General features: G+C 45.2%; 1 protein-coding gene across 2 annotated transcripts in view; it reads right to left on the bottom strand.

Moving 5' to 3' along the window:
• Nucleotides 1-27,350, bottom strand: part of EVA1A (eva-1 homolog A, regulator of programmed cell death) — a 1,077,479-nt gene that overhangs the window by 409,407 nt on the left and 640,722 nt on the right. The window lies entirely within an intron of this gene.

The raw sequence follows: 27,350 nt of genomic DNA on the forward strand, positions 1-27,350 counted from the left end.
TAAGAGTATCCCCCACCATTTTCTTTAAGATGGCTTTCATACTAGCCCGTAGCTCTGACCATGCCTGGGAAAAGGAGGGGTTGGCTCCCACAGCAGGTTAGACCGCCAAAACTGTCATGGATTTATATTGTGAATGTAGCATTCATTTTACAAAACTATGAGCGGTAGGATAGTCCACCTGGGATATTCTAAGTATCTATGGGTCGGCAAGGCCTACTCCTCTATTATTGTGGTTTTTGAGACAATTATTTTATAGCCACATGGTATTATGGAGTCACTGAAAGTACGGCGGTCCAGAAAAAAAGGTGTCGGTGGCAACGTACTGACACCCTTTCTGGACCGCCGTACTAGGAGAATGTCGGTAGGGGCACAGATTCCCCGGCTGGCCTGACCTGCCAGGGAATCAGGCCCCTACCGGTATGTCTCACACTGAAGCACCGGTTACTTTAGCAACGGTGCTGGTGGTTCAGTGTCCCCATTCCCATGGAGTTCTAGTGGACTCCATGGAAATGGGGATTTACCGCTCTGCCGCCACTTGTGATATCCCAGTGGCACCGGGATATCACGGTGCGGAATCAATCTTACATGGTTGGAGGCAATCGCGGGCAGCACCGGCGGGTTACCACCAACCTCGTAATGAGCCCTTTTGGTAACCGTCAGTGAACCATGTTTCTGTGGTTCCTAGTATGTCCACTTTGAGCTCTTCTGTGCATTGGCAGAGATTGCCTGCATTTTTGACAGCTGATCTACTGTTAGCCATGCCTATTTTCAGAGATGTGATTTCTTCAGTGGAGGATAAACTGTGGGTTTGTGCGGGTTTAGGCTAGTAGTTGGACTAGCGTCTTGTATAGTAAGCAAGACTACCCTGGAATTTTGGGAGGGATCAAAAACTTAGTAACCTTTCTGTGGTTATGTACATTCCTCCCTAAAGCAGTGGTTTGGGGTTTTTCCTGTGTTGTTGGCACTGTTTGATTTCCCAAGTTGGTTAGGAATAAGGTGGTTTTAAAGTTAAAGGTCAGATGAAGGTTCTTACTGTGATGCATTTGAGTACTCTGTCCTCAGGTACAACTAATGTCAAGTTTTTATCCTGGAGCATAAGGGTTCCAAGACTGATTGCGCGTATGGTCCGTATGGCCCCATAACAGTCCGCGTGCGGGGGGGGGGGGGGTGCCAGGGCCATTATGGATGTATTTATTTAGAAAAATCTTAAGTTCGTTTTTAGAGGTCATTTCAGGTGGGACATTTATGCAAATACAGTTCTAAAGGATATTGTGTTGATTGCTATCAATGTCGACTAATGTTTGTTTCTGAGATGATTTGGATTGCGTGTTAGGGGATTATACAGGGTCAGAAGAAGTTTTAAAAATCAGATCAGATGCAGATGAAATACACCCACAGTAATACAAGACCCTAGGGGCCAGGTTCTCATTTTTAAATGCAAGTCAGATGCAGATTAAATATTCCAGCAATAACACAGGGCATTAGGGGCCAGAAACAATTTATTTTAATAAAAACCAGGTCAGATGAAATACAAATGTACATGTCTTAGGGGGCAGGTGTGAGTGTTGGAAAATGGAAGAAAATACTCTGGGTTCCTCACTTCCCCCATACAATTTCGCGGTGCAGGATGGAATTATATGGCTGGCCATAGCCCCAGCCCAAGTGGAGAAGCACCCTCTCTCTCTTTTCAAGGAACCCAATCCTGGCAGTTTGCATACAAGCAAAGAGCATTTCGGAAAAATCATAATGACCACATTTTATATTTGAAATAAGTCTGTGATGACTTATGTCAGCATGAGACTCTTTGGACCGAGTAATGCAAAAAGGGCGTTCTGCTCTTTTCCCTCGTCTCAATACTCACCATAACAGAAAAAGTCTGTAAATTGAAATACATATATAATCGTGGGGGAACTTGTACACAGAATGTGAAGCTTGGGCTGTTTCTGCATGAGCTCATAATTCAAACATTGGGTCTCGTACAAGTCTTCTGAGGCTTGCTTGTGGGTGACCGCTTCAAAGCTAGGGAGCATGATTTGGGGACTGCTGGGATAACCTATCCCCAGGGTTTGGGCCTTGAGAGGGAACAGCGCTGTGGCAAGACACACTTTGTGCAGCGCAGCACTCTCTTGTTCTGACCCATTTCCTAATGTGGAGTTACAGGGTGTATCCATCTGAAGGAAAAGTGGTCTCAGGGCCAAAAAGTTTAGAAACGCAAAGGCATCCTGGGCTACAAGCCTGGGGCACGGAAGGTGCCTTGGTGGGCCTGGAAGCAATTCCATGCACAGAAATGAATTCTCCAATGAGCAGCATAGAATAGACATGAAGGCCACAAAATGGGAGCTGCAACAGAAGACACTCAAAGGAAAACCATCACAAGAATTGACTGAAAGAAGGAAATAGGTCACCGACTGGGCTGGAACCTTAAGGAGCAAGGTTTGCTTCCACTTGGCTACAGGTTAAACATCACCTCAGTGAAGGGCCTGATGCTATGTTCTCATGTACTCATGTACGGATCACCTGTAAGTTAACTCTTGCCGATAAAGCATTGCAGTCTCCGACCACCCCCTGTCCCCCAGTGGTAGAGGTTTGATGCTAGTTGGGGAGACAGGGTTGTGGGTTCATAGTTGGGTGGTCTATGTATAATAAATAGAATGTATGGGCTCTGGGAAGAACAGCCACAACTGCCCACTCTGCGCCCTTAAATTCAAATGGATGTCTAAATCTACATGCGCTTGATGTGGGCTCTCAGCTGAGAAAAGTAACGCGTCCTCATGTTGAACGTTTGCCCCTGGGGCTCCCCCAAATTGCTTGCCAAATCACGGCTTGACTCGTCCACTCATCCCATGACTTATATCTGAGCGCACAGCTGTAGCCTGCCCGGGCGAGCTCTAGGGAATAGACTAAATGTTATGGAAAACCAATAAAGGCTACTTCAACATCTACACAAAAAACCTCCAAGGCAGTAACCCAATAGCCGGTGGTAATGGTGGCAAAACGCCTCTCAAAATGGAGTCGGAATGAACGCTAAATCATGTCGGCGTTATGGGGGCTTTCCACCAGTGGGGCATTTAAATAGAGTGTCTTAAATTGAGGGGTTTTTTTTGACAGCTCGGGCCAGATAGCGATGCACTCCTCCTAATAACGCAATACATCTGCACTCCTTCGAATGCCAATACGTCTGGAACCACGCACGAGGAAATCTGTCAGGGTGAAAAAAAACTACACATGCAGAATATCAGTTATAGAAAAGTTAATGAAGAAATTATGCGAAAAGCGTTTTCCTAGAGCCGGTGCTCACTTGATATGTCTGCACCAGCCCAAGAAGTAAACAAGAGTTTGAGGCGGCCCGAGTGTTGGGCGGGGTGAGAGCGCCACGCAGTCTACTGTGCGTAGGAGACGTCCAGCACGCGCTCATGGAAAGTGTGACGCCTTCTCATTTCCCTGTGGAGCCCCAGTAGCTGCCCGCTCACCGGATGTTATATGCAGCAACTGCATTTATACAGATGGCCTCTGGATTACGCAAATACTACAAAATCTTCCACCCCCGTTCAGGCTCGTCTTTAGGATTGCTTTTTGCGTTGGCCACGGGTACAAATCGCGGGTAGGAGATGTCAAATTTTATTGGGTGTGGAAGTACCTTAAATCCCCGAGGTGTTGTTACCCCTTCTAATGCTTTCCAACTTACGTGCAATGATGCACGGGAGATAAACTGTGTTTGCATACGGACATTTTAGACAACTATCCAAAATGTAAGACTTAGGGAGACTTGGCTCCAGGACTCTTCCACACATGCCTGCCTGCATGCTACCCCAGAGGGCTATACTTTATTAAGGGAAGATCGCCTTGGCTCTAGGGGAAGGTGTTTTCACCTATCTTTAAAGAAGGCCTTAAAATTCATACTGCTAAAATGCTGAATCTCGACTGCTATGAGTTGTTATCTGTAAAACTGAATGTTGAATCAATTACCTCTATGAGTATTCTAATATTATATAGGCCCCCAGTTAAAACCCCAGATTTTGGAAACAATTGCTAGCAGCATTGAGTGAATCATTCAAGCCCTCATCCCGTGTGCTCTTGTTAGGCGAGTATAACCTGCGGGCAAATAATAGCTCAGATTCAGATGCCATCTCCCTTATGAATGCCCTCGAAGCCCTTGGTTTTCTTCGACATGTTGTCAAGGTGGCTACTCATATAGAGGGCAACACTCTTGACTGGATTTGAAGCAGAACACTATAATCTCTCCCACTGCCATATCGGCATGTCCATGGTCAGACCATCATTTCATTTCCTATAATCTTCTCTTCCCTGTATCACCATTGCCCTTATGTATTTCGTCTAGGAAATTAAAAAAAGGTGAGGGACCTTAGAAAAGTCCCTCCAGAAGCTCTTGCTGCTCAGGTCCTACCTCAACTTACCAAGTTGCCTCCTACTACTTGTTGAGATGTCTTCCAGGATAGTATGAGGTGTATTGAGAGGAGCAGTATCATACATAAGGCGGAAGTATTAAATGTGTCTGAAGGAAAGAACAAAAGGAGAGGAAGAAACAAACAGTCAGGGAGGAACAACCCGGAAGAAAAGAGGAACCAAGAATTAATGCAGAGAAATGATAAGAGGGAGGACAGGAAGGAAGAGAGGCTATGCTATCAATGCGCTAGTGCGACACACTTTGCATCTTCAGTAATATGCCCGGGGCGGAAGAGCATTTGCACCAAGTGCAAAAGAAGAGGACATTTGGCTACATGCTGCAAGAACTATCAATTTGGACAATCAACCCAAAGGAAGGTTCTTTACATAAATGAGGAAGAAGATGGGAAGTCCTCAGATGACGAAGTTGTGATGCCAGTGCAAAATATTATTGTTAATACCGTTAATGTGGTCACAAATAGTGGAGAGGCGGATTATTGTGAATGTCCCTATGCTGAGTTATCAGTCAATGGGTGTAGGATATCCATGATGGCTGATTCAGGATCGAAAGTGACTCTTGTGTCCAGAAGTGTATTTGAGGGTGAAATGAACAGGGTTGTCTCAGCATTGGCTGAGCCTGACATATGTCCAGGGGGATACAACCAAGATCGGATTGAGCTACTGGGTTACGTATGGAGTATGTTCGAATTCAAGGGACGCAGCTGTGAGGGGAAGGTGTATGTAACCAAGAAGGGACAATCCTTGTTGGGATGGAGAGAGCAAAGGAATTGGGGAATCAAACTTGATCCAAATCACCCAGAGCAGGTGTTGCAAGTTGCTGAAGTGTCATCGATGCATGGCAGAAATGTGTCTGAATATTGGAAGGTGTTTCATGAGAAATTGGGAAAAGTGAAGGGGTTTCAGCACCAGATTGTTTTGAAAAAGGGGAGTGTACCCATTGTTGCAAAGCTCAGGCCGGTACCTCTTGCTTTAAGGAACAGTGTGAAGAAGGAGTTACAGAAGTTATTGAGGTCAGGAGTGATTGAGAGAGCTGGGGGCGTTGAATGGGTCTCCCCAGTCGTGATTGTGAAGAAAAGTTCAGGGGATCTGAGATTATGCGTTGACATGCGCGAACTGAATAAATGTGTGTTGGTAGACAGGCACCCTCTGCCCAACATGGGTGAGCTATTGACCATGGTGGGTGGGGGAAAATATTTCTCCAAATTGGACATGACTTCAGCCTATCATCAAGTTGAACTGGAGGAGGCTTGTAGGAAAGTTACCGCGTTTGTGACACATGAAGGTGTGTTTCAATTTAGGAGGATGCCATTTGGCTTGGCATCTGCCTCTTCAGTGTTTCAGAAGATCATGGACCGATTGTTGAGAAGAGTGAAGGGGGTATTCTGTTTTCAAGATGATGTGTTGGTGAGTGGAGAGACCTTGGAAGAGCATGGCAGGAATTTGAGTGAAGTTTTGAAGATATTTGAGGAGAGAGGTATTACTTTGAGAGGAGAGAAATGTATGTTTGCGGTGACAAAGGTGGACTATCTTGGTCATGAAGTCTCGGGGGATGGAGTCAGGCCCAAAGAAGACATGGTGAATTCCATAAAGAGTATTGAAAAACCGAAAAACAAAAGCGAGCTGCGATCTTTTTTGGGGTTGACGGAATTTTATCACAAATTTGTGGTAAACTAAGCTGATAAAGTGCAGGAACTGAGAAAGATTCTGAGAAAGGGAGCTGACTTTGTGTGGAATAGCAAATGTGATATGGAGTTTACCAGAATAAAGGAGGAAATAAATATGGCTCGTCCTTTAGGTTGTTTTGATACGAGGAAGCCGTCCATCATCACAGTGGACGCTAGTGAAACTGGCTTGGGAGCTGTGTTGTCCCAGAGGCAGAGTGACGGATCTGAAGTGGTGAGAACCCATGCCTCGAGCGGTCTCAAGGGGGCGGAGTTGAGGTATTCTGTTCTAGAAAAAGAGGCCCTGGCTTGTTTTTGGGCTGTGGAACGTTTCAGAAATTTTGTGTGGGGTGTAGATTTTGTAGTTCGGACTGATCATAAACCCCTGAAATCTATTTTTGAGAATAAGGGCTTAGACAAAGTTTCACGCAGAGCGGCAGGTTGGGTCACCAGGATGCAGACTCACTGTTTTAGGATGGAAGTTATACCCGGGAGGGAAAATGTTTTGGCCGACAGTTTGTCGAGAGTACGGGTGACAAACCATGAAATTGTGGAGAATGAGGACATGGAACTAGTGTTTGTCAACACAGATGGTATTGTGTCCAAACAGGAGTGGTTGGAGGAAATTGAAAGGGATGATATCATAAAGAGGGTAATTCCCTATGTTGTGTCTGCGGCATGGCCAAACAAGGTGGAATTGGCGGAGGGCTTGAAGCCATTTTGGGAGGTGAAGGATGAATTATCGGTAAATGAAGGTATTTTGTTTAGATGGGGTAGGGCAGTGGTCCCGATCAGTTTAAGGAAGAAAGTGATAGATCTGGCACATAGTGGTCACATTGGTGGTACCAAAACCAAAGGATTACTAAGAGAAGACTATTGGTGGCCGGGTTTTGATAAGGAGATAGAAAATTGTTTGGCAAACTGTCAGTTTTGTGCCAAGAGTGGGAAGGGAGTAGTGGCCAAAAAGCAGCCATTGGTGGATGTCGGTCTCCCATCCAGGATATGGAGTGATCTGGCCATGGACATACTAGGTCCCATGGAGCTGGGTTACGGCCATGGGAAATACATTGTTTTGGTTGTAGATTTGTTTTCCAGATGGGTGGATTTTAAAGTGGTAAGAGACATTACTGGTGAGAATATGATAAAGGTCCTACAAGAGATTTTTGCGAATGAAGGTTTACCTGAAACCGTACTGACGGACAATGGTCCCCAGTTTATAGGGGAAAACTTCACAAAATATTTGAGGAAGTGTGGAATTGGCCACAAAAGGACTTCATTATATCATCCCGAGTCTAATGGGGTGGTCGAAAGGATGAACAGATGTGTGATGGAGAGTGTACGTATGGGAGAGGAGTGCGGTTTGGATAAGCTGGTCATGATACAGAATAGAATTTGGGCTTTGAGGATGGCACCTCATTCTACAACCGGTTTGTGTCCGTTTGAACTTATGAGGGGCAGCAAGCCGTATTCCATGGCGTGTCCACCATGGCTTGGTAGGAGCAGGGAAACGGATCTAGTCATTGATGAAGTGAGAAAGTCATTGATGAAAAAGAAGACAGAGTGGGTCACGCGCGAGAATCTGAGGAGAGGAAAGAAAGAGATTTGTGTGGAGTGTGGAGATTGGGTCAGGATAAGGAAGGTTCTGGTCAAGAAGAAAGGGGATTCTTTATATTCCGATCCTGTTAGAGTCGTGGCAGTCATGAGCGGAGCTGTGCGAGTGACTGGTGGACAGGTGTGGAACAAAGACAGAATAGCCACTGTGAGGAGAGGACATGTGTGAGGTGAGGGCGCGGAATGTTGTTGAAGCCAAGGTGGTGTTTAGTTGATAAATATATAGTGATAGATTATGTTAAAAAAAAAGGGGAAGATGTGTTGAGATGTCTTCCAGGATAGTATGAGGTGTATTGAGAGGAGCAGTATCATACATCATCCTGCGTGATGTCACGGAATGTTCTTGTGTCATAGTTCTGTTATAGCTCTGTTTTGATTCTAATGTTGTCAGTTGGAGCCAAGGGCTGGATGAGGTGGAGCCTCTTAATGCTGGGGGTCTTCGTCCCTCCTAGTATCCAGAGAAACTGAAATAAATACCTTTGAACCCTTACCTGTCTCTGCCTGCCATCTTCATAACACTACTCACCTTAATGAACTGACATGTCATTTCCAACAGATCATTAGCCAAGCTTTTGATGCGTTAGCGCCTTTATACACTAACATTCCTAAAGATGATGTGAAGAGGAACACCTGGTTTGATGATGAAATTATTTCTTTAAGAAAAAAGAAGCACATATTGAAACGCATGTGGTGGAAAACACCATGTCCCGCCACATTGACGGTTTATAAGAGTGCAGTTAAGGATTACATGAAGGCTATTTTTGCAGCTAAACAAGCAAATTATGAGAGAATTTCAGCAATTAAATCCAATTCTAAGGCACCATTTTCCATCTTGCCTGAACTAGAAGTGAAATCGTCTCGTAATTCTATCTCGTCTCGTAATTCTATCTCTGAAGTCAACAACAAATGATGCCAATCCACACAGGATGAGTTCTCGAGGAAAACTCTTTGTCATCAAGAATCTATTACGAATCGTCTTTTTCTTCTCGAGAAATCCCTTCCTGTCACAGATGATTCATTTTTAGATCAAATAGTACCCGATACGGATTTCCTTTTTTCTCCTTTAGTCAAGTAACAGAGCGAGCTTTACACAATATGGACAAACATGAAACTTACTACCTGCCAGGGAGACGTGTGCCCTTGGAACAGCAAAATTCTTAACTCTTTTGCTGAAGCCCAAGTACCCGAATGCCTCAAGAAAGCTTCATTACTCCACTCCTTAAAAAGATAACCTGAACCCCACAGTCCCGGCCAACTGTAGGCCTATTCCGAATGTGCCATTTCTTTTAAAATTCTGGATAGGATTGCCTATTGTTAACTTTATGAGTTTATAGAAACCCATAATGTGTTGGGATTGAGACAATCCGGCTTCCGTATGAAGCATGGGACAGAGACTATCAATAAGAGCCACATTACACTCTTGGTGCTTTTAGATCTCTCCGCCGCATTTGATCAGGCAAATCATGCACAATTGGTGAACAGGCTGGTTAAAATTGGAAGATGTTCCAATTAAACTACTTCTTGGAACAAATCCTTTTTGGAGCCACGTTTTACTAGGGTGGGCAATGAGAATTGTAAAGCTATACCGGTCTCCCTTACGTGTGGGGTCCCTCAGGGCTCGTGCCCGTCTCCACTTCTGTTCAACATTTATACCAAATCTCTGTGTGATCTTCTGGATGGTATGGGAGTGTCCTACGCCAATTATGCAGTTAACACACAGATTATATTTGAACTATCAGGTGACTATGCACAGGATTCCATCGCCATCAATGAAATCTATGTATCTCTTTAGTCCTGGATGGCGTTAAACTGTTTGGCGCTAAATGACAAAAAACTGTGTTGCCTATCATTGGACCCCCTTTACAGGCAATCGCTGGCTGTTTTAAAAAAAATGTTATTGCTCATTTGTAAGGTGCTTTATACAACAGAATTGTGTTTCAAAGCACCACAAGGCCAGATGGGAAAGGAACAGGGGAAATAATAACAATGTCAAAAACAGTAAAGGTACAGTCGTGGTCCTGCTAGGGCTTGTGGTATTCAGAGGTGCAAGTGCATTGAGGAGAAGTGCTGGGGATGGGGAAAGAAGGAGGAGCAGAGGAGTGGCAAGTGCTGGAGGAGTGGCCGGGAGGGAGGTGCTAAGGGGAACCAAGGAGGAGAACCTAAGGCTAAGTGGTAATACAGGCGACTCTCAAAAGGTGGGATATGGACCCACCAAGCAGGGGCCCGGAGGGCAGTGCAGTGAGGGCCGGGGGGTTCTGGTATTGACTGGGAGAAAGGACCTGAGATCTTGTGAGTTTCATGAGGATTAGGCCACCTGTCACATGTTGTTCAATTCAGGTTGCCCCGCAAGTGAAGACACTTGGGGTCTAGTTGGACCCTCAACTGTCGTTTCAATAAATGCATTGCCTCCCTTTGATAAGCTTGCTCTTATACTATGAAATTGCTCTGGTAAATTCGCCCCTGTATGTCACAGAAGAAAAGGGTGTTGGTAGCCTTTGCTCTTATCAATTGAAAGCTAGACTACTGTAATAGTCTTCTTGTGGGCACAAAATTGGCTCATCTCAAGAAAGTTCAAGTTATTCAAAACAGAGTTCTATGGTCAGTATGTGGCCCAAGGAAAAAAGAACATATCACTGGAGCCTGACGAAAGTTACATTTCCTTCCAGTTCATCACAGGGCACAGTAGAAGGCTTTTACTCTCATCTATAAATGCTTTTCTGGAAATGCCCCATTCTATCTCTCAGATCACCTCAAGAATGCCCCGCACAGGAGATCCCTTCATTTTAATAAAGATAATCTGCTTTCCCAACCACGGTTCACTTTGAAAAAATATGGAGGACCTTGTTTTGATGTGTGGGCCTTGTGACTGTGGAATGTGCTTCCGGTGTCCTTGAAGACCTACTTGTTTAATAGAGAAATTGATTCATGGCATAAACTCTGTTTTTTCCTGATTTGCTTTTACTTCTTTCTCTTTGTTTTGTCTCGTGATTGTTTTCTGTGCACTCTGAGGCCTTTGGGTATGTAGCGCATTTCAAATAATAATAAAGTAAAAAAGTAAAGTAATATCAAAGAACAAACAGTGAATACTAACCATAAGATACAACATTTACAGTACAAGCATTACAGGCACATATTCCTGTCTGCATTGTGCTAAATGTAAAAATATCATTAAAGGCACTGTTGTTTTTCATCCTAAAAAAGGAGAACGTGTACAGCACAGTTTTCCACATGTGATACTTCCAATATAATTGTTTAGTTCAGATGCCCATGTTGCATATATTATGTGGGACAATCCTCACAAAAAGCTAAAATAAAGTGAAAAGAACGTAGGTCCAACATACACATTAATAATCCCAATTCCTCAGCAGCAAGGCAGTTCAGTGAAAGATGCCATGAAATCAGTCAAATGTGTTTTTAAATTTTGAAAGTGATTGATACTAAAGCACAAAATGTTAATATTCAAAAGAGTTCGGCATAGAGAGAATCATACTGGATCGATAGATTAGATTCACTCATTCCTGGGGGTATGAATGAGGATTGCAATCTGTATTGTTATTTGTGATTATTGTATAATAAATACAATATCAACTATATCAACTATTTGTGTCTAATTTAGCACCAACATATTACAAAAGACACCATGGTGTTGCCTTTGAAATGGTAATGTTATAAAAGCTCCATGTGGAAATTATCTTTACCATCGTTATATCTTGATGTACATCTTCTTTGAATGGTGTTGTCACGGGTTGTTAAGGATTTATTTGCTCAGTCTATATTATGTCATTCTGTATTAATCAGTTTATATTGGAGTTGTGTTGATGAAAATACAAACTCAAACAGATACCCTGATTTGCCATAATTAGGCATGGACATTGGATTGCCTATTTTGCATAATGTACCTTTGAGAATTGGAAATGACTGGCCATTGTATTGGATTGGAATTTGGCCATCTGCGTTGCACTATGCTATCGTATGTGCTATTCCAATCATGTTCTTAATCTATATATATCATGTTGTGAAGAAACACCCTATCATAGATGTACATAGTTGTAACTTTATTTATCCTGATGTATATTTCATTTATATATGCATTCACTTTCATTTGTACATTTTTTATGGTCAGTCCTTCTTTTTGTTTTAATTCCTGTTCTTTTTTTCTACATTACATGTTTTCCGCGATCCATCACTAGCGCGTCATAGGGTAGGCGCACATGATCACATCATCGCCCGTTACGAGCAAGCAAGCCTATTTTTACTAGCTGGGTTGCCCGCGTCAATGTCAGCATTTTGTTTTGAATTATTTGCAACTACTGTTGTTATGCTGCTGCTCTCTCTACTAATTGCCATGTTTACAATACAATCAATGTATTCCATTCATCTTGCATTTTTTACCTGGAATTGTACGATTGAAGCGAAAAAAAAATGTCCGACCATACAAAAAGTCTGAAAAATGCTACCACCAAACGTTCGAACATCAAAAGTTCAAACCTTTGGTGGTAGCATTGTAGATAAGTAGATTTAAAAAAAAGATGGCGGGGGCCGTGGGGGCGTCCCCTGCAACACCCCGCTCACTATACTGTGTGGTAGCGGGGTGTTGTGGGGGCACCTCCGAAGCACACCTGAAAAAAAAACGGGGCTGCGGGGGTATCCCCCACAACACAACGCTCACTATACTAGTCTGAGCGGGGTGTTGCGGGGGACACCCCTGCAGCTCCCGAAAAAAATAAGAAAAGGACCCTGCACCGCCGGTTCCCGATCACGGAAGTGAAAGGGAACTGGTTCCGCAGGGACTCCGTGTGTAAAAGTAGGGTTTCTTTATGTTGGGGGTGTGGGTGGGGTGTGTTGAGGGTGTGTCGGGGAGTGTTGTGGGTATGTTGTGGGTATGGGTATGTAGGGGTTTTGAATGCGTGTTCGCATGGGAAATGTGCGAACCTTTTGTGGTTCGCACATTTCTCATGCAAACTTTTCCATCGCAGACTTTTCGCGGAGGAAAAATCATGCAGATCAGTTTTACCTCATTACTGATCCCCCAGGAGTTGACATTTGTACACTTTGTTTTACAATTGCTTGTTTTTTATTCATTTCAGTTTTAAATGCGTTTTGAGGTGAGCAGCTACTTCTGAATATTTCAATCTTTCCCTATTGGTCTTTTGATTGATTTGTCTTTTTAGCACAAGTAATCCAGGTATGAGTTTTCCTGTTTATTTAGCAATTTTTTCATTGATGCTAGGATATATTAGGAATAATTTCCCAGAAACCTTTATGTTGATCGTCACTTTTATTTTTGCAATGCTTATTTCCCATATTTGACAGAACCCTCACACACGTATGTGCGTCTTTTCATATTTAACTGCACACCACCGAGTTTTTGGTTTAATCCTCTAGCTATTGGTCATTTGCGCTTTAACAGATACTTTGTAAATATTCTTCAGAGTCTGCCTTGATGAAGGACTGTGGGGTCCGAAACGCATTGGTCAAACGTAATCTCTCTCTTTGTAATATGGACAATCAGTAAGAAAAAGTGGTCATAATGTACAATACATATTATTTATATATGAATATACTCTCCACTTTATGAAACTTTGTATGTAATATGCATAGCATGCATTGCCTTTTGAGTGCAACCAGTTCTTTAGAACACATCTTCAGTCTCTTTCTTAGTTTGATAAACCACATCGTGCACTGTGGCCACTGCTGTGCACCCTCTAATTATTTATTTTAAAAAATGTTTTCTATAATTTCAGTGGAGTGGGTGGTGCCCACTTTCTTCCTTCACAAACATTTAACCACAGCACCACTGTACTCAGAGAAATGCACCGACTGCTCCTCAAGGACTACATCATCTCAAAGATAGGGTGCATCATGGGCCATAAAAGCCTAACCTTATTTGGCCAAGAAACACAAGATCCCAGGAGGCCAATACAGCATCGAAAACCACATCTCCATGTTGACAACCAAGGACTTCAAAGAGCTAAAAAAAAAATAGGAAAACGAACTTCTCAGACAGAACACCAACCTATGAAGTCACGTGAGTCCGGCCTTCTCTATGCTGGACAGAAAGGCTCGGTATGGGCCTGTTACCCCTTTGGTGTCTTCCCTCTCACAAGCAATGTTCTGACTGCTGGCAGGGCTTGGGCTGTACAGTGGACTAGGCCTGGTAATGGCAAAACCCAGTCAGGTTTCCAGCAGAACAAAATAAATCCAAAAAAATAAATAAATCTTCAACAATGGCCATTAATTGTACAATTTCTGCATATTGCAAGGTTGCGATAGTGACTATGTAGTAATGGTTAAGTCATATTTCCCATAGGAATAACACTTTTTCAGATGCTTCTAACCCTGGCGTCATTTGCAAAACCACAAGAAACATTCCACTGCAAGTATGCAGCCAACTCTGACATATTTTGGAAAGATCTTTTGGGGTCGCTGGGGTGTCCGTAAACGTGTATTTCCTATGCTATTGTTATAGGTCCACCTTGTCGCTCCGCTACACAAAACAAGTGTGATGGATTTGCACCCAACTCAGGAGAACCCGTCACCTGGTCCTATTTGTGTACTCTCCATGTTTTGGCGAAAAAATCTGTCTTTATTTATATTCCAGTGTCACAAACCTACCGATTCACTGACACAAGCATCGTCATTTTTGGGGCCCCGATTTTCCAGTTCGGTTTGCGGTCCATGCCCGGTGGGAGCATTGGGTGGCTTGGATGTGCTTATGGTATTGGCCCAGATCCGATGCACTTGGTATGACCACAACCTATTGCACGTGGACACCATGGTGCCGAAGGGGTTTCTATGGCATGGCAGGATCCTATTCCCAGTGGGCACGTCGCGTGTGTAGGGGGTGCATGGTCTCTGGACCTATTCAGGACCTGGGCAGAGACATGGCTTGAGGTCTTGCCCCAGGCACAGTGCCTGCTGGGCATGGCCACAGGCACAACCGATAGCTAGGAGTTGCCTGGGGCACAGCCAAAGTCTGCGCACCGAGCACACTGGGCTCTGTGAGTATGTTAGCGTATAGCACTAAAAAGGAAACAAAACGTGTGTGTTAAGTACAGTAATGGCTAAATTCCTGTAACAAAAACCATAGAAATTCACAGAAAAAGCTTGAGTGGAAGGGGCATTGTGGTTGTAAAGCAAAAACATCAGAGCCCCACAAATTCACCAGTTAATGGTTCTGGGAGATGACACCTGTACTCTGAGATGTAATATGTGGCGACTCGAGCAGTGCACGGCAGTGGCAGCGTTGGGGTGCTTTAAAAACCATAGCAAGCATACTTGTGGGGCTTTGAGGTTTTGCATTACAACCACCACTCCAACTACATTTTCTTGTGTATTGCAGGGGGTGCCCATAATTGTGCTCGTTGCTTTGCCGTGATATATACACAGGTGTAGATTTATAGATGTATTTTTTGTGCCTAACCTAACTAAAACCCGGACTTAATTACAGGATTTGGTAGATGGGCAAACCCGCTGTATAGTGCACTTCTCAGCATTCAAGAGCCTTGCTCACTCCATCTTGCAACTCTCAGGCCACAGGCTGCGCCCAGAAGCTAGAGTGTTCATAAGAATAGTTGCCGTTAAAGCCCAATGACAACCGTGACGCTGATGTGTTTGAGTAAATGCCAACAGGTCTCAAAATCAACGAATTCCTTCGGGGAAGGGAAGCGGGGGGTGGGGGGGTCCATGCATCCCCACCCTGAGGCTCAATAATGCGCCTAGCCTAGCTAATAAGTAATCATTAAATAGGCAAGTTGTGCCTTTTACTTCCAGCTAAAAGTGTGCAATGCTTAAAAGAAGTCCATTTTGATGACAAACACAAGGGGCGCGTGGGTAAAAAAAAAAGAAACAGCCAGCAGACAACCGAAGAACTCCCAAGGCAGACGCTTTACTTCTCAGACCTGAAAAAAGCAATACCTTCCCCTGATCTCGAAATTGTATCCAGCCAAACACAACACACCGTCAGAAGCTTGGCCTGCTATCATGCGTAAGGTGAGAAAAGCTGATTTTTATGAGAATGTCTTTCGCAATCTACTGTATTTCAGTGGACCTCTTTCTTAGTTTAGCCACAGGCGCTGGCAGACACATTGCACATCTGCTCCCGTTTGTGGAAGATTACCCCTATAGGTACTGGACCAAAGAGTTGAGAAGCAGGACATCGCCCAGAGAGCTCTAGGGGGAACAAGCAGCTAGAAGCATGTAGAGTGTGCAGCAGAATTCAACTTCTATATCAGATGCAAGCAATGGCATGTTATCCATCAAGTAAAACAGTTAGTGGCACATAATGTTTCTAAGGACATTTTAGAAGACTCCAAATATAGCAATGTAAACATGAAGGGAAATCCTCAAAACTCAGTTCTTAAACGTCTGCACAGTAATATTAAAGTGAGGGGGTGGTTATCTGCTCAGTAGCAGGTCTATGATCAGCAACTGGCTTTGAAAGCATTGCACATTTCCAAAAGCCCACAGTTACTCGTTAATCATATTGCATACTTTTTCATAGGTGCAACAGGTTGGAGTTTCTGGTAACATAACCAGGCTCTTCTAAACAACAAGTGGGTGCTACTTACCTCCCCGTTATTTGCATTCCTGGTGTGCATGAGTGACAGTGGCACTTCTTTCACAGGACTCACTTATGAGTCTTATGAAACTGGTAGGGAACTTCCAGTGCTATCCGGATGAAACGATAAACAACATCCCCTCGGGTTCAGGAGTTCCCAGTGCCTCCATATCCCCTCAACTTACCCGAAAGGGGTTGATGGGTGGGGTATTCTCCAGCACCCCAAGGGGCATTCCAAATCCCAGAGAGTCACAGAGAAATTCCTCCATCACAAAACTGCAAATGCCTGGGTCAGGGGGGCAGGTTTGGGATCTGCTGCCACCTATGGGTGGTGTGACAAATCTAGCACCATCGTCACTGATTCCCTGGAGGAAAGCTTCTCCTACGTGACCAGGGAAAGGCAGAAGCTACCTGACTCTGATCCTGGGGGTGGCTATCTGTGGGAGGACAAACTGCAGGGAGGCACGAAAATACTGGGTCAAAATAATCCTTCAGATGTAATTCTTAATGACACTCATGAGCCTTTACAACATTCCTATATGACATATTGTAATGTGGAGAGAGCATTCCCAGGTTTCCATGGCCAACAACCTTATTTACCACCCCATTTATAGTATTGAGACGAGGAAGAGGGATAGAGTAATAAGGATGACCAGAAGCGGTACGCTAACGCCATATTCTGCTCTTTGGAAAATGCTAACCATTGCAGGGAAGTTTAAAACAGACACTGCTGAACAGAACAGGAGTGAGAGACTGCAGCTGAATCTAACTGTTCTGTCGCTGGTTGGGACACTGGAGGCGAGCAGACTGCAGGATGCAGCATGTAGGCTGATGAGAACGGTGGGCAAAGAGACAGAGCCGATATATGTTCATCGCACTATTGCCATGGGCAGCTGGAGCCGCCAGAAGCAGAGGAAGGCAAAGCAGGAATCAAGCGGCTAACTGGATGCACTCCCAGTCAGAGAGCCGCAAGCAGAAAAGACACAAGGAACGCCGAAGCCGCCAGTGACAACCGGTAAACCCAGAGAGCGAATGGGATACCAGGGCACTTCAGGGTGAATACCGCTTAACATTGACAGTGCGAGAGAGCCTAATTAAAGGAACTGAAATAATGTATTGTTGGGTGTCCTGACACACGTTGGAGCTATCATGCTGCAACATTTGGTGCTGTGGGCTTAGAAAATCCAAGATGGCCAAAAAGCCCACATGTACACCAGAATAGGAAAACTGTGCAGTACTGGCATGGAAAACATCATGATGGCCAGAACTTCCCAGAAAATGCACAGGGAAATGCATGAAGAATAGGCTGCCACCCATTTTTGCCTATGTTGTGAGCACAGGAGGGCACTGCCTCAATCCACCATTGGGCTACCCACACAGTAGCCTGAAACCATTGGGAATGGCAATGCTGATTGCCAAAAGCAACCCACAACTATTGGGAATTCATTCCTTCAACAGGCACAAAATTATTTTACTGCAGAACCACACCAGTGCCATGTGTTGAACCTGGATAATATACTTCCATGTAAAATCTCTTGTTTGGAATGCATTCATTCAAGACTGATCCAAAAAAATGGACGCAGTACTGATAAATACTTCAAGGCGGCGCTAGCGGTCTAAACTCTGACAGGGAAACTGCATGTCAGGAGTTGCAGGAGAGGCCTTTACATCAAAGGCTGGGAGTTAATTAAAATCTTAACCACATGCTGTTCCCAGAAGACAATCTGATTTAATTAACAGGCCAAAAGGCTGGGAAACCTCTCACCTCCAGAGATTCACACCAGGAGTTAGAATCTCACATGACCTCTTGATTGATAGAAGGCAGACTGGCTGGGAGCCTCCTGGAGACCACACAATAGGCTCTTGCACTTGAATAGAATATGCTGATGTTGACTGTTGACTGTACACAAAGAGCTCCCAGCAGAAGAGACATGTGATCACTGACCCACCCAAGTCTTGGAGGTGGACTCCAACACTCTGAGAACTGAATTGAAAGCAAAATACATATTTTACAGAAACACTGATAACTCTTGGTAACCGGATGACAGAAATGTGAAATGTGGGGAACCTTAAAATGGAAACCTTGCCTACAACTCAAGCCCAAACTCCAATTTGTGTGATGTTCTGGGGCAAAACCCTGCCATTTATTGACACCACAGACACTGTATTTAAGCTAGACAAATGGAAAGTTACTGAGATATGTGTAGTAGGAGGGTGTACATTTGTATCAATTTTAATGAAAAACCAATGTTGCATAACCCACTAAAAAGCGCAAAATATTGCCATTTCTGGATGCAAGCTCTTAGAAACATCAGAGTTTGAACAGAGTATACCTCATGTGATACGTGATGGGTGCATGTCATTTCAAACCACTGTGTATATGTCTTTAGGTCAAATATAGATTTGTGTGTAATTTGACAGGGGAGTGTCCTTTCTGCAAGCCATTAAATGACATAATTCTGACACACAATCCTGCTCTCCAGTGAGAACGCAAAGAAGTCTCCAACCTATCAGAACTCTGAAGGGGTTGGGCCTAGAAAGCTAGCCTCTCCACCCACTTTCAAACCACATAAAAAGGGACCACTGAAATCTAGAGAGGACTTTATTTTCCATTTTCTTGCGGGAAGCTTTGCCGGACCACACAACATACCAAAGATACCAGTTCCAGACTGACTCCAGCTACATATTCCAGAACCTAGAACTTATACTTTAGAACCTAAATCAGAGGCCTAAAACCACAAGCTGAGTTCTCTGCCACAGGCCTCAAATCATTGCAAGCTACTCACAGCCGGGCGAGCTGCTTGAATCCCTTGCCAAGAACTTTTGCCAGGACCAGTGCAGAGATCCAGGAGCCGTGCAGAGACCGCTGTATCCGGACAGACCAGACCAGAGATCCAGAGTGACCCAGACCGCTGTGAGCAGAACCAGAGAGCTGACCCAGATCACTGTGAAGTGCCGAGACCAGAACCGGAGTCCAGTCCAAAACCTGACCAGATCCGTGGCGAGGCCTATTTCAAAAATATATTGTGAGTACCTAGCAGAACTGTGCAGAACCAATCACTTAGTTAAAATAATCTAATCCAAACTATTTTATCCAATCTAACCACAACTGCCTCCTAGAAGTTGTCACTTGTTATTTTGTAAAGCTGCACCACTGTCATTTGTCAATTCTGCAGCTGCAAAGCTGTCACCTGTCATTTTGAGTTTACTTAAAATCTGAAAAACTACCTTTATTTAATCGTCTGTATCTCTGGAACCGTTTGGGCTACGAACTTGGTTTAACTTTCCTCTGAAAGCTTAGAATCTAAGCTCTCCAACAAGCCTAGTACCGACTTCCTACTCCTTATACTTGTGCAATCATGATTCACGCACTCGCGAATTTTGCCGCGATTTGCGATTTGGCTCGATTTCTTTACTTGTAAAAAGATAGCTGCTTTTGCCTGAACTGCTAAAATTCGTTTGCATCTTAAGAACCATCCCTTAATCATTGCTAAAGTGAGCCTGAACTCATCCCAAGTAGCTACCACTCCCCCTGAACCTCCTAAAGGGAATTAAAACCATTTTCAGCATATTTCTCACTTCATTGCCATCACTTTTTAAAAGCATTGTGGGCCTGTGTTTCAAACTTCTATCTGTGGTCTAAGCTTGCTGGGGTGAACTGAATTATATTTGATTGCATTCCTAAGAACTGTGTGTGTTACTTCCATGTCCTTCCATTTCTTACATTGCATATGGGAGGGGGGTAAATTGCCAGAGAAAAAGTGCTTATATTATCTTTTGCTAAAATCATATCAAGTATTTCTGTACTGCATTTTATTCCTCATTGCTTTTCCCTTGAAATCATAAAAGTTTTTTTGCTACTTTATCCATCCTATACTAACTCCTCATTGATTATAAAGAAGTGTGCTAGTGCCAGATTACCCATTGTTGATCTACATCACATGTCTAAGTCTACTATCAGATATTAATTTATTATAAAGTGTGATATATATATATTGTTTAAATTCTCAAAACTTGCAAAACAGAACTACTTCTTGGCTCAGTGGGGTCAGGGGGATTCTAAGAGAGGGGTGTTATATAGGGGTAGCCATCCAGAACGCATGAACTGGACATAAAGATATATCAATAAGGGTTTCCATTCAGTATCCCAGACTAGGCATTGACTTAGCTGTAGTGTTGAATTGAATCCTCTTACAAAGTGGCGGCTCGAGCCGGACGTCTGGGTTAGATCTATCACTTGTGCGGCTTAATACACTGTGCTAACTGACGGGATACATACATCCCGTCGGATCACCACGCTGTTTTACGCTGTAAAGCACTCTTCAAAGGGACACTCTAAGGAAAAGGTCTGTTTTGCAAAAATAAAATACTAATTTCTGTAAGTCAGGACAGAGATCAATCTCTAGAATGACAACCTTGGTAGACATGAAAATAGCGAGGGAGCACCTCTTACATAAGCTATTTGTGAGAGGTGAGTGGACTCACCAGGACCAAACGGTCTGGTTGCAGGCTTTCGCGCAACAGGTCACTGAAACAGGGTCAGACATATGGAGAGAATAGGGTCCATTACATGTGGCCCTGAGTGAACTATATATGGCTCCTAAAGCCAAAGATGAACACAATAAGATTGCCAGGATAGCGGCATACCTGTACCTATATATGGGAGACATGCAGGATAAATGTACTGAAAGCCAAGATCTGGCGAATAAGCGACAGATGGCGTTAGAGAAGGTCCAATCTGACCTGGTCTCTTCTGAGCAGAGGCTGCAGGGGAGCCAGGAGTCAGAAAATGATAGTAGGCAGTATATCATTAAAATAAAAGAGGACATGGATAGACTGCAACAGGAGAAGGCTGATCAGGATACCAGATTTCTGGCCTTGCAGAAGGAGTACCAAGAAGGGTTGGACTCCCTTCTGCAGAGCCAGAAAAAGCTGGAGCAACAACTGGACTTCAACAGGGCATGCACAGAACAGGTAGCCACCCTGCAAATTCTATTAGACAGAGAGAAAGAGGAAAGCAATAAATTGATTCTGAAAGACCTGGATACACAGGCAGAGTTTGATCAGGAGCACCAGAAAGCTGGTGCCTTCCAAAGGCAAAGGGACGACCTGGCTGCACAGGCTTAGTCAGGAAAGGGACACCTTAGGCCAGGAAGTCTGCCACTTAAAAAGGAAAATGGAAGAAAATCACCTGGCCCTCCAGGGACTGGGTGACCTCCAAAAAGAACAACAGAACTTGTTAGAGCACACCAGGAGGGTGGAGGATGCTCTGGCAAGAAAGGAGCAGGCCAATAGGGACACAGCTCAGGAGGTAACCCTCCTGCAGCAGAGACTGGCCCAGTACTCCAGGACCAATGAGGAGGCACAGAGAGAAAATGAGGCTCTCTGTCAGCACAATGATAGGCTCCAGCAACAGGTAGCGATGCAGGAGAGACTGATAGAGTCTAGTAAGGCCTTAACTGAGGAACTGAAAGCGCAGGCTCTTGCATTGCAACAGGGAGGAGGGGCTGATAGAGACGAGGTGCGCTGGGAAAGGGAAACGCCTGAGCATAACCTCAGGAGCCCTGGTACCAGAGGCCTTCCTCTCTCCCAGTCCCTGGACTCTGCCACCCCCATGTCCCCTCGCGCACATGATCCCAGGGCCAGAGAGGCGGCAGATTACTATCCAGCTAGAAGTATGGGGCTCATAGGCCAGTACCTCCCAGGAATGGATGGGCGGGCATCCGGGTATGGGTACCCAAGCACAGTGCAATTTTGTGGGGAACCCCAGGAGAGTAGGCCCATTAAGGGAATCCTGAAAACCGCTGCCCAGTTAGGTCAGTGGGGGGGTACCCATCAAATCCTGGCAGCAAGGAGGGGTCTGAAGACTCCTCTGAGCATTACAGGAGCCCAGGTCCCCACATTCTGCCAGCCGTTCCCAGGCTCGCAGAATCCGGGAAAACCTGGAAGATCAGACGGTCGCCTCTGGGAGCAGTGCTTCTGAGTCAGAGGATGAATGGACCAAGGTTACCCAAACCAAAAAGGCCAATAAGGCAAAAGGGGCCTTGCTTAAGGACCCATTGAAACAAATAAAGGCAATCAGGAGTGTCATCACTCCTTATCATAAGAACGCCAAGTATTCCGTTTGGGAACACCTGGAGCTCTAAGAGCAAATGATGGAGACTTTCCATTTGAAGGACAGCAGTAACTGCATCCAGTATGTCAAATGGACCTTCTTCCCAGAATACTGCAGTTTCTTTGCGGGGCTGGAGGACCAAAATCATGTAAGGTGGTCCACCTATAAGGCGGCCATCTTGAAACATTTTTTTGTTCACAGAAATCCTCAAGAGGCTCGCAAGGCAGCCTACAATTTGCAATGTGGGGAGGATCAGGCCCCACAAGAGTTTGTACAAGAATTAAAGCATGCTTTTGCGCAGACCACCAGAAGGGTACGCACAGACAGCAAAGAGTTTGTCAATACATTTTTCCATGCTCTCCCTAAATATATAATGACCCAGCTCGTGAGAGATTTTCATGAGAAAAGATCTTCAGACGGGGTCATTGAACAGGCTACCCGGATCTATGAGGTGCAGAAGCCTATCGAAAATAAAAATAACGCGCCGAAAAACCCCAAAACCAACAGCACCCCTGCTGCTGCCAAGGTGGCAGAGGTAAAGGTTGCCCCTGTTTTAGATATGGAGATGGGGGGCCTAAAAACCTGCCTGCACCAAATAATTCACAGCCCAGAAGGCCCTCGGGCCAGTCACAGACAGGGAGTCGAGGAGGTAGTCCCACAAATGGGGTCCCCCGCTCCCCTGACTATGTAAGTCCCCGCTATAAGGGAAACTAACCAATCCTGGGTTATGTGTGGACTCCTCCAGCCCAAGGGGGGGGTCCAGCCAAGCACCTGGCCCGGGGAACTTCCCTCCTAACTTCCCCCAGGAGGGCAGAAATTCTCCAAATCCTGGGCAGAACTTTTTCCCCAGGTGTCCACCCAATTTCCAGCCCCAAAATCATCCATCCTTCTTTCCCCAATTCCCTGAGCCCAGACAACCTAATCCGGGAGAGGGGAGGCCAAGGGTGGAGGGGTACCAAAATCTTCCCAACCAGGGGTACTACCAGAGAAGGGATAGCTACCCTTCCCGGGATCAGCCCAGGGGAGAAGATAGAGCCCCGTATCAGCCTGAGCGGGTTTCACAACTTGAGCGCCAGGTCCAAAATATGGCACGTGATCTGGGTCACATACTGAGGGCTCAACAGAACCCTCAGCTGAGCATGCCACAGCAGAATGCCCCAAACTCTGGACCTGGTGCTCCAGAACAATGACGGGGGCATCACCCCGATAACCCACCGGTTCCCAGGGAGGAGGCACAAGGGCAAGGGGGGTGTAAAGCCTTGGAGGAAGCTTCCTTCCCAACTTGTAAACAACCCCCGGAAAACCGGGAACCGGAAACAAAATCTCCTACCCCTGAAAGTCTGCCACCCAAGGAGCAGAGAGGAGGTAGGAGAAACAAAGGACCCAAACAGACCCACTTTGTGGAGGAGGTACAGGTCTTCCAATTTGAGGGAGCGGGATCCTCAGAAGATCCTGGGAAAATGATCTTCTCCTTCAGAGATGGGGGAACTCCTCCCAAAGAAAAATGGGTCCAAAGGGATTCCAATCCAGACTGGGGAGATATGGAGACTGAGCTACCGCCGCACATCATCTCATCCCAGAACCCACAATACCAAAATCCCCTGGTTCAAACCCATCCTGGTGACTGCCTCCAAAAAGGGGGGGGCGCCCAGAACCGGACCCAGGGGAACCCACAATGGCTCTGATCTCCAGTTGCCAACTTTTTCTTTCAGATTCCCAAGACTCTCCACAGAATTCTGCCTAAATCTCTTCGCTAGCAATGTCCAAAACCAGAAAATTAGCCCACCAGTTGTCCAAAACTGTGCATTATCTGTGCCCCCTTGAGGAGAAGGAGGGAAGATACTATGCCCCGGTACAAGTACAGGGGCAGGGTACAATTTTGGCACTGGGGGACACTGGATCCCAAGCTACCCTTCTGTCCAAAAGGGCCTTTGAGGAACTAAATGCAGGAAGGGGGGAGAATTACCATATTCCTCTCACCTCTCTTCCTGGACAACTACAGAACTTTGACGGGAAGGAGATTCCCGTTGAGGGGACTGCAGACTTGGACATTAAAATTGGGCGACACAAGGTGAAACACCCGGTCATAGTAGAGACTCCAGAGGGCACCCCTTGTTTACTAGGGAATGACCTCCTGAGAAGGTTGTCACCCCTAATAGATTGTGTAAACAAGGTCCTCTGGACCTAGACTAGCCGACCAATAAAATTAAAACAGAGTGTCAACCATGTTAGTTTAAATGGCACCTGCCACATGGTTGAACAAAAATCTGACCAAGTAGAATTTCACTTCCAGAACAACCAAATTCCAGACGTGACAGTAATAGCAGTAGGACAACAGACTGGTGATGGGGGGTCCTCTCTATTTCTGAAAATCAACCTTCCTTCCAGTTTAAGGTGGTATTCCACACTGGAAGGAAACACTCTGAAATTCTTTACTAATCCACAATCAGAAACTACCACTCCTATAGTCCAGAAAGATGTGAAATCAGCTCAGAGCCTGGCTGATATTCAGCAAATTGGAGAGCAGCTGTTCATCCCTGTTCAGTTAAATGATGGGAAGGACTCTTCTTCTCGCTCGAGTGTGCGTGAACAACGGTAAGAGCTTCATCAGCGAAGCCATGTTCCGCCAACTCCCAAAAGATCCAGCCATTCCCACATTCAAACTGATAGACAAATGGGAAATGTACCTGGAAGCACCTAATTCCAAACATCTCCTGCCAAGCAGGTGTATGCTCAAAATCTCCATTGGCAACAAGAGCATAGTCCATAATTGTTGGGTCGTGCGAGACGTCACTGCCGCCTTTTACTTAGCAGTGACATTCTCAATCACTTTGCCATTATTTTGGACCTAATAAACTTCAAAGCTTGGTCCTGATTAGCGGATAATCCCATGGGCTTTGATGATCCAGAAAAAGCATTTAGGTCAGCTCAATTGCTACCTTATGCAGTTGAAATTCAGATCAAAGAGGAAGTCACCATCCTAGAAAGGACCCGACAATTCTCCCTGGAAGTGAAAGTTAAAAGAGGACAACATTTGAAAAACCCTGATTCTTACATACATCTAAACGCTTCTCTCCAACAGCAAGGGTTGGGGGTAAGCCCAATTCCATTAGTCAACGTAGAACATGACACCATTCTAATAGAGGTGGATAACAGCGACTTAAAGAGTATTAATCTAGCCGCAGGCACCATTATTGGAATGGCGGTTGATGACCGACATTTTTCCATCGATTTAGGAAATGAACTGTTAGGACCAATCCCCAAGGACTGTTTTGACAGTGACAGTGATGACAATACAACACCAGACAGGATTTTTACCCGGCATGGGGGGAACTTCCTGGTGTACACTTCCTGCCCCTATGGTAAGGAAGAGGTGACTTGTGACTTCAGGAGGGATGAGGTGATTTTCCAGGTCCATGAGGGTTGCCTTTCCCACCTGAGGCCTCCAGTCCAAATCAGCACTCTGACAAGGGACTTCTCCACCCAGCTGGAGGAGGCCGCTGAGATAGCCAAACCAGAAGTCTTTCCAGGCTTCAGGCAGATGGTGGAAGAGAGAGTCGACCTAGCTGATGCCTGTGTGACTCTGGAACAGAAGCAAACGTTGAAACAAGTTTTCTTGGATTTCCAAGATCTCTTTGCGGTAGACTCATATGACTGTGGTCGCACCGACATCCACACCACAACAATTCCCACGGACCCTGGAATGACTCCAGTGTTTGTGAAGCAATATCGCTTGCCTCTCGCATCCATGGAGTCCCTTACTGAAATAATTAAGAACCTTGAGTCCCGGGGAATAATTCGCCAATACATAGCACCTTCAATAATCCGGTGCTGGGAATATTGAAGCCAAACGGCCAGTGGAGACTCTGCGCCGACCTCAGGGAGCTCAACAAACGGGTCCATACTTCACGATGGCCTCTGCCCTACATTGACCAAGGGCTGTCCCAGATCCAGGGGTCACAGGTATTCACTGCAATAGACCTGACCAATGGATACTGGACTGTGCCTGTCAGTAGGGAGGACCAATACAAGCTGGCTTTTACCTTTGGGGGCCAGCAGTACACATGGACCCGGACTCCCTTCGGATACCTCAACTCCGGCAATGAATTCAACATTTTCCTACATAAGGCCATGCCCGACCTGGGTGCGAGGGGTAACCTGGTTTATGTAGATGATGTCCTCATCAAAAGTTCATCTGTGGAGGAACACATAGCGGAGATCCGTTATGTTCTGACCCAGTTGAGGGCCGCCGGAGCAAAACTTTCCTTTCAGAAAGCACAGAGGTGTAGAACCCGTGTTAATTTCTCGGGGCATGAGATTACTCCTCAGGGTCTCTGTCCCCAAGAAAAGAAAGTGGAAGCACTCCAGAAACTGAAAAACCCCACAACTCTGCGGGAACTAAGGAGCCTCCTTGGACTGACTAATTACAGCAGGAAGTTCATTGAAGGCTACGCAGAGATCACTAGACTCCTGATTCATCTCTTGAAGGGGGGGTCAAGTGGGAATGGGGTCCAGAACAAGCCGAGGCGGTAAGACAACTCAAAAGAAGCCTCTCACAAGCGCCTTGCCTAGCTTACCCTGTCAGAAACAAGGAGTTCTTCTTGGAGACGGGGTTCTCTAATACGTGCTTGATGGCAGTATTATACCAAAAGCATGACAAGGTCAATAAAGTAATTTCCTATGCGAGCAAAACTTTATCCTCTGTGGAGGAAAAATTCAACGATTGTGAGAAAGCACTCCTGGCAATGGTGTGGGCATTGAAGAATTACCGCCCGTTTATCCATAGGGAACACATCATAGTGGAAACTCCACACCAGCCTCTGCAATATCTCCAAAGTGACAGAATCCGGGCCGGAAATGTGAGTAATTCCCGAATTACTTCCTGGATTCTGTCAATGCAAGGCTTTCCTGTGGAGGTCAGATATGGCCAAAACAAGAAGAGTCCCCTCGCGCAAGGTCTGGCTGACTTGCATGATTG

Source organism: Ambystoma mexicanum, chromosome 4p, assembly GCF_040938575.1.
Source record: "Ambystoma mexicanum isolate Mex_15411 chromosome 4p, UKY_AmexF1_1, whole genome shotgun sequence".
Lineage (NCBI taxonomy): Eukaryota > Metazoa > Chordata > Amphibia > Caudata > Ambystomatidae > Ambystoma > Ambystoma mexicanum.